We start from the raw sequence: 6,338 nt of genomic DNA on the forward strand, positions 1-6,338 counted from the left end.
TCAGAGCTGAACAATGAATTCTCACCTGAGGAATACCGAATGGCAGAGAAGCACCTGAAAAAATGTTCAACATCCTTAATCCTCAGGGAAATGCAAATCAAAACAACCCTCAGATTCCACCTCACACCAGTCAGAATGGCTAAGATCAAAAATTCAGGTGAGAGCAGATGTTGGCTAGGATGTGGAGAAAGAGGAACACTCCTCCATTGTTGGTGGAATTGCAAGCTTGTACAACCATTCTGGAAATCAGTCTGGCAGTTCCTCAGAAAATTGGACATAGTACTACCGGAGGATCCCACAATACCCCTCCTGGGCATATATCCAGAAGATGTTCCAACCGGTAAGAAGGAAACATGCTCTACTATGTTCATAGCACCTTATTTATAATAGTCAGAAGCTGGAAAGAACCTAGATGCCCCTCAACAGAGGAATGGATACAGAAAATATGGTACATTTACACAATGGAGAACTACTCAGCTATTAAAAAGAATGAATTTATGAAATTCCTAGGCAAATGTTTGGACCTGGAGGGCATCATACTCAGCAAAGTAACCCAATCACAAAGGAACTCACACAATACGTACTCACTGATAAGTGGATATTAGCCCAGAANCTTAGGATACCCAAGATATAAGATACTATTTGCTAAACGCATGAAACTCAAGAAAACGAAGACCAAATTGTGTACACTTTGCCCCTTAGAATTGGGAACAAAACACCCATGGAAGGAGTTACAAAGTTTGGAGCTGTGAGGAAAGGATGGACTATCCAGAGACTGCCATATCCGGGAATCCATCACATAATCAGCTTCCAAACACTGACACCATTGCATACACTAGCAAGATTTTGCTGAAAGGACCCTGATATAGCTGTCTCTTGTGAGACTATGTTGGGGCCTAGCAACCACAGAAGTGGATGCTCACAGTCAGCTATTGGATGGACCACAGGGCCCCCAATGGAGGAGCTAGAGAAAGTACTAAAGGAGCTAAAGGGATCTGCAGTCCTATAGGTGTAACAACAATATGAACTAACCAGTAGCCCCCCTCCCCCCGAGCTCGTGTCTTTAGCTGTACATGAATTAGAAGATGGACTAGTTGTCCATCAGTGGAAAGAGAGGCCCATAGGTCGTGCAAACTTTATATGCCCCAGTACAGGGAAACAACAGGGCCAAGAAGTGGAAGTGGGTCGGTGGGGGAGCGTGTGGGGGACTTTTGTGATAGCATTGGAAATGTAAATGAAATAAATACACAATTAAAAATATATCTTTACAAAGACCAGCTTGGAAAGGAAAGTGTTTTTACAGATTAGAGTTCATCTTTAAGGGAAAACAGGGCCGGAACCTGGAAGCAGGAAAGGAGACAGATTGTTGAAGCAGGAACCGAGACAGATGATTGTAGAGGTACACCATTTTACTCTCATGGCTTTCTCAAGCTACCTGTCTAATATCACTTGCCCAATAGTTGGCGCCTATGTGTTTACATATATTTATCGATGTACATATATACCTAAATACACAAATGTATCTTTCTCAGACTGGGTAATGTATATGACTGTCTTAAAATAAGCTGAACAAGGACAACAAAAATAAATATACTAGCATAGAAAGGGAAAAACCAACCCTGTACAAAGAACTCTAGGCAACTGAGTATGCTGAGAGTAGGAGAAACAGCCTTCCTCAGAATGAGGACACCTTTTGGTTTGCCAATATCCAATCGTCAGCCCTGATTACTGCTTCTTTTACAACAGCAACTTTGCAAACTCCATATTGCCTACCACTTCTTCACTTTTTGTCTGAAAAAGACATTTTTGCCTCATGATTAATAAGAAATTGCTTTTAAAAAACAGGTATGAGTTAAAGGCAAAAAAATGGGACAGGTTAAAATGAAGTGCATACTATTTCCTATTTTTTAAGTGACTGATATATGCTCGATGTGCCTAACCCAGCTATATATTTATAAACTACACTGAATTAACATCTTCAAATACATTTTTTTTTGGTTCTGGATAAATAGCCCATAGTGTGGAAAAAAGAGGTGACATGTTTATTCTAGTTTATAAAAAGTCATTTTAGAGATACAAATTGAATATGGGTCTTGAGAGTTATGAGACTTCCTGACTCATAAAATAAACATGGCTAGTTTCCATATATTTAAAAGAATCCATCTGCAGTGCCTTAAGTCTAGACTTGAAAGGGAGAAAAATCATTTCCTCTAATGTATATTTAATAAACAAAACTGTCTACACAGAATTACTAATAGAAATTGCTTGGCCTACCACATAGATTCTGATCTAAGAGATCATTATAAGACATTCTTGTAATATTTTGAGAGGAAATTGATGTCTTTTGTCTTAATTGACAAACTGTGTTCAGGGAGAGGTGTAATGAGAAGAATCTCTTTTTGTTGTGTTCTTTTCATAAAGACCCTGAAGTTGTGCCAACCCCAAGAGAAGCATTTACTAGTAAGAAGTTATAAATCTTTGAAATGCAGTATCTCTAGCCTCCTCTATTGTCAATAGATTTTCCAATCACCATCATGTACAATTCATAAGGAAATGTGTTTTTGACTTATTTCCAAAACAAGAGTTACTTTTACATTCAGTTTTATGGCTATATGTGTGTATGCATATGTGTAGTGTGTGTGTGTGTGTGTGTGTGTGTGTGTGTGTGTGNGAGAGAGAGAGAGAGAGAGAGAGAGAGAGAGAGAGAGAGAGAGAGAGAGAGAGAGAAAGCATATGTGTGTCTGTCTGTTCTCACTCCTCATTAGCTCCTGGAAGACTAGAATTACATCAAAATTTGTATTTGTATTTGAATTTATATTTCCATAGTAGCCACATGGTTGTTTAAATCCACTCTTACTTCTAAAAGTCTGGAGTTGAGTATGGTATGTGCTATTAACAATGTCTTCAATTGGCTCAATTTTGCCACACTAAAATTTGTTTGGTTTCACAGTGGAGTTTGAACTTTTGTGTTGTTTTAGGACTATTTAGGGTTGCAGGCAGATTTGACTTAAACTACCAGCATTTGTGATTGCTAAGCAAGATATCAGAGATCTCATTGATTTGAAGTTTTTACTGTTCCTGGTTTTTGTCAGCAGGTTATTAGACTGAAACTGGTTTCTTCTTAAATTTGATTTACTTTTCTTTTTTTTTTCCCATACAATATGGTGTCTTAAGTGTTAATATATACGACATAGATTTATTGCTTACATGGTTGGTCTTAAAATCTGTGATTATTCAGGCTGCTTACATTTGCTTCTACAAGTAAATGCATTTTAAATGCATTGCCTGATTTGTTTTTTAAGAAATTGAAGAGTTAATCCAACTTGCCAGAAAGAATATGTCATATTCCACCTTCTTTTGTCTTTTCAATGTGCAGATTTATGAGTATAATTTGTATGGCTCTGCATTCCATATCATTGCAGCTGGGAACTAAAACTACACTCAATATGTGGATTGGGCAGGCTTTGGTATTACTGCTTTGAAACTTCCAAAACAGCATAATAATCTTTGATTTCCAACCTGAATAGTAGCAACAAGTAGTGAGTTTGGAAGAATTATTTTCTACTATGGCGCAGAAGTGTGTGAGTGGCAAAATTCTTGGTCTTGTTATTGTAGATTCACTGTCATAAAAAGAAAACATAATATTGAATGGATAACATCAGAGATGGTAGTGAACTCATAATGCGAAATAGACTTCCACAATTACTCCTGTATGTTATGATGCTTAAATTGTTTTGGTCACTGTCTTAGTCAGGGTTTCCATTCCTGCACAAACATCATGAACAAGAAGAAAGTTGGGGAGGAAAGGGTTTATTTGGCTTACACTTCCACATTGCTGTTCATCACCAAGGAAGTCAGGACTGGAACTCACACAGGTCAGGGAGCAGAAGCTGATGCAGAGGCCATGGAGGGATGTTCTTTACTGGCTTGCTTCCACTGGCTTGCTCAGTCTGCTCTCTTATAGAACCTAAGACGGTCAGCCCAGAGATGGTCCCACCCACAAGAGGCCTTTCCCCCTCTATCAATAATTGAGAAAATGCTTTACAGTTATATCTCATGGAGGCATTTCCTAAACTGAAGCTCCTTTCTCTGTGATAAGTCCAGCTGTGTCAAGTTGACACAAAACTAGCCAGTACAGTCCCTATCTGATATAGATAAAATAAGCTTTGCTGGAGAGAATACTCAAAGGAAAATATACAGAGGCCTCCAGCAAGTAGGAAGTCTAGATACTTGTGTGTGTGTGTGTTTTACTTAGGTATTTTCTTCATTTACATTTCCAATGCTATCCCAAAAGTCCCCCATAGGCCCCCCACACACTCCCCTACTTACCCAATCCCAATTCTTGGCCCTGGCGTTCCCCTGTACTGAGGCATATAAAGTTTACAAGACCAATGGGCCTCTCTTTACAATGAGGGCCGACTAGGCATCTTCACATATGCAGTGAGAGACACGAGCACTGGGGGGTACTGGTTAGTTCATATTGTTGTACCACCTATAGGGTTGCAGACCTTGGGTACTTTCTCTAGCTCCTCCATTGGAGGCCCTGTGATCCATCCAATAGCTGATTGTGAGCATCCACTTCTGTGGTTACTAGGCCCCGGTGTAGCCTCACAAGAGACAGCTATATCNGAGTCCTTTCAGCAAAACCTTGCTAGTGTATGCAATGGTGTCAGCGTTTGGAAGCTGATTATGGGATGGATCCCCGGATATGGCAGTCTCTAGATGGTCCATCCTTTTGTCTCAGCTCCAAACTTTGTCTCTGTAACTCCTTCCATGGGTGTTTTGTTCCCAATTCTAAGAAGGAGCAAAGTACCCACACTTTGGTCTTCATTCTTCTTGAGTTTCATGTGTTTTGCAAATTGTATCTTGTATCTTGGGTATCCTAAGTTTCTGGGATAATATCCACTTATCAATGAGTACATATCATGTGAGTTCTTTTGTGATTGTGTTACCTCAGGATAATGCCCTCCAGGTCCATCCATTTGCCTAGGAATTTCATAACTTCATTCTTTAATGGCTGAGTAGTACTCCATTGTGTAAATGTACCACATTTTCTGTATCCATTCCTCTGTTGAGGGGCATCTGAGTTCTTTCCAACTTCTGGCTATTATGAAACAGGCTGCTATGAACATAGTGAAGCATGTGTCCTTCTTACCAGTTGGAACATCTTCTGGATATTTGCCCATGAGAGGTATTGCAGGATCCTCCGGTAGTACTATGTCCAATTTTCTGAGGAACCGCCAGACTGATTTCCAGAATAGTTGTACAAGCTTGCAATCCCACCAATAATGGAGGAGTGTTCCTCTTTCTCCACATCCTAGCCAACATCTGCTCTCACCTGAATTTTTGATTTTAGCCATTCTGACTGGTGTGAGGTGGAATCTCAGGGTTGTCTTGATTTGCATTTCTCTGATGATTAAGGATGTTGAACATTTTTTTCAGGTGCTTCTCAGCCTTTGTTATTCCTCAGGTGAGAATTTTTCATTTAGCTCTGAGCCCCATTTTTTAAAAATATTTTTATTAGGTATATTCCTCATTTACATTTCCAATGCTTTCCCAAAAGTCCCCCATACCCTCCCCCCAACACCCCTACCCACCCACTCCCACCTTTTGGTCCTGGCATTCCCCTGTACTGGGGCATATAAACTTAGCATGTCCAAGGAGCCTCTCTTTCCAGTGATGGCCGTCTAGGCCATCTTTTGATACATATGCAGGTAGAGTCAAGAGCTCCAGGGTACTGGTTAGTTCATAATATTGTTCCACCTATAGGGTTGCAGATCCCTTTAGCTCCTTGGGTACTTTCTCTAGCTCCTCCATCGGGGGCCCTGTGATCCATCCAATAGCTGACTGTGAGCATCCACTTCTGTGGTTGCTAGGCCCCAACATAGTCTCACAAGAGACAGCTATATCAGGGTCCTTTCAGCAAAATCTTGCTAGTGTATGCAATGGTGTCAGCGTTTGGAAGCTGATTATGGGATGGATCCCTGGATATGGCAGTCTCTAGATGGTCCATCCTTTTGTCTCAGCTCCAAACTTTGTCTCTCTACCTCCTTCTATGGGTGTTTTGTTCCCAATTCTAAGAAGGGGCAAAGTGTCCACACTTTGGTCTTCGTTCTTCGAGTTTCATGTGTTTCACAAATTGTATCTTATATATTGGGTATTCTAAGTTTATGGGCTAATATCCACTTAACAGTGAGTACATATCATTTGAGTTTTTGTGCTTGGGTTACTTTGTTGAGTATGATGCCCTCCAGGTCCAANCATTTGCCTAGGAATTTCATAAATTCATTCTTTTTAATAGCTGAGTAGTACTCCATTGTGTAAATGTACCACATTTT

Source organism: Mus caroli, chromosome 5 (assembly GCF_900094665.2).
Source record: "Mus caroli chromosome 5, CAROLI_EIJ_v1.1, whole genome shotgun sequence".
Taxonomy (NCBI): Eukaryota; Metazoa; Chordata; class Mammalia; order Rodentia; family Muridae; genus Mus; species Mus caroli.